Source organism: Poecilia latipinna, unplaced genomic scaffold (assembly GCF_001443285.1).
Source record: "Poecilia latipinna isolate Pla-1442-1.1 unplaced genomic scaffold, P_latipinna-1.0 Scaffold865, whole genome shotgun sequence".
Classification (NCBI taxonomy): Eukaryota; Metazoa; Chordata; class Actinopteri; order Cyprinodontiformes; family Poeciliidae; genus Poecilia; species Poecilia latipinna.
The window spans coordinates 51,269-53,910 of NW_015113481.1; positions in this window are offsets into that span (position 1 = coordinate 51,269).

Below are 2,642 nucleotides of genomic sequence, written 5' to 3' on the forward strand. Positions count from 1 at the left end.
TTTTATTTACTCTGCATATCTCTGTCTGATTTTAGAGTTTGTTCTGAAATAGAAGAAATCTGTAAGGGGCCAAATACTTTTTCAGAGCATTTTACTACCTCCTCTCTCTCTTCTTATCCCTTTTCCAATCCACGTTTCAGTGCTTGGGAAGTGAACAGGAGAGCTCCGGTTTGTTTTTGGTCTAAAAATACATTTGGACTTAAACTCCCCCTTCTTCCATTATTTCTTACTGGCAGTCCTTTAACTTTACTCTAACTTGTTTTTTCCCCCCCCTCTTCTATTTTCTGCTCTGAAACGGTTTGTGCGTTCTGTTTTGTTTATCAGCCCATGTTGTGCAGATTGACATGCTAATATATGCAACATATTTTGAAAGTGCATTCAGAAAACATGTGAAATGCAGTTAAAATGCAGTAATTTGTGTATTTTACCAGGACTTTCCCATCATTGCAAACCTGAGGACCCTACAAGATTCTTCAGTTGATTCCTTATTGGTATTTTTCAGAAATATCCACTCAACCGTTCCAGGCCAGTGACTTTAATACCAAAAACAAACCATAGAAAAAGCTGCCATACCAACCAAGTACTTGGTATGGGAGAACAGTAGAGCAAAAACTGGATGAATGCTTTAAGGTGGCGATCTTATAATCATCTGTGACTTTATGACAGACAGGAATGAAGTTTAGTGAAATGGTGTATCCAAGTCTGCTTCAGACTGAAAATCACTGGACATTTGAGGTTCCACTTATCCATTAAACTAAAACATAAGAAGAGGACAAAAGGCTTAATTTGAGACAAATTCCTTGTGTTGTCCCAAACAGATTTCCTTTTCCCTAAAACTCTTTTTTTTTTAAAGTGTCCTTACCAATGAACCACATGTGTTTGTGAGCCAAATTCAGACCAGTTTTGAACTGTGGTGAGGCACCCCGGGAACTGCGCAGGAACTCTCAGACTTCATTGGGCCAAGTCTTTGGGAACGTTGCCTTTATGTGCAGTTTATCCTTCAGGACAATGGGATGAAACAAAATCAGAAGTTGGAGGCATAATGACGGTCTAGTGCTGATTGAGAACACTAAAATGTGGTTTCTTCTGGACAGCAACTAAAGAGTTTAGAAAAAGTCAAAGCACGAATGGAGTGTTATTGGTTTGTTTGTAAGACGAAATGTTGGTTCATCTTCTAAATTATGTTTGCATGACTATGTGCCAAATGTCAACTGACTTGGTAAACCACAAGAACAAAAGAAACAATTCAATGAAAACCAGTTAATTATTCTCATAAACCAGAGAAAAGGCCACCAAAATGTTCAAAACTAAACACCAGTATCATTTATACTCGTAGATTAACATACTTTAAAATTGGGCAGACATATTCAGTAGATTAGAACATAATTGACCCTGCGTGCGCTGATAAGATTTCTTGCATGGTTTGAGGAATTGACGGTTTTATGGGACAACCCTCTATCTCCATGTTGTCCAACTGTGACATTTGCTGAGCTCCTCATGCAAAAACCGCAGGAGGGTTGAAAAGTCAATTTATTTCAGAAAAGTCTTCACTTAATGAAACATTTTACATATAGTAATTACTCAGATGGATTCTTGAAAGTCTTTATTTCTGTTATGATTATGTTTAGCTAACAGTTAAGGAATAAGTTAAAGTTACATCAGACCAATTAAAAAAGAAAAGCATTTTTAAATGCAGAAACGTTGGGCTTATTGAAAAGCTTGTTTAATACCTGCATAACGGTTTTGATTTTCAAAAGGTGCTTTTAATCTGAAAAACCAAACTCATCAGGACAGATTTCATTGCTCAATATGACATAACAATACAAATGTGTCGGCTCTTTATAAATACTATTACTGGTAATATTGCCATATCAATCAGCACACATAATCCAAGGTGTACAAGTGGACTCAGCTTGATACTAATTAACCACGTAGAGTTAAAAAAAAAACATTAAAATTGCAGGAATGTCTAAGTCATTAGAGGCTAAAGATAAAAAAAAAATTGTATTTGCCTCAAACATTTGCACACCTCTCTTTGCACACACGAGTAAATCCTTGTTACGGAAAAGGATTTATCTGATGCATGCACTGCTCTGCACCTTCATCACGGATGTCAAAACCTAAGCCTGTCTTAAGCACTTGGATTTTCACAAATGGCATAAATCTTCCCGCATTAATCGCATCAGCCACATCAGTTATAACCTGAGCAGAACAGCTTAAGCTGCAGTAAATACACCTTCTGAGTGTATGTGTGTGCGCGCGCGTTTGTGTGTGTGTGTGTGTGTGTGTGTGTGTAGTAGTCTGTCCTGCTTATGTGGAGCTCGTAAAGAGTCGGAGGAGTGTTGCAACAGGTTTGGCCGAGGTTCCCCTAAACAAACAGTCCACACCTGTCTTCCGCTCCTTTCTCAGTATAAACAGAGTTGTTTTTCCCCCTTTCTCACAGATACACCAGGCTTCTGTTAAACTGCCATGACAACAGGAGCTGACTTGAAACACGACGCTGCGCTTTCAGCAATGTGAATGGTATTTTTATGTCCTTTGCAGATCTGGTCTTCCCCACCGGTCACACCCTCGCTCTGTCTCGTAGTTTATTTCCAGTGGCTTGTTTCTAAAAGTTTGGTTTTCCCCACCTGCTGCAGCCT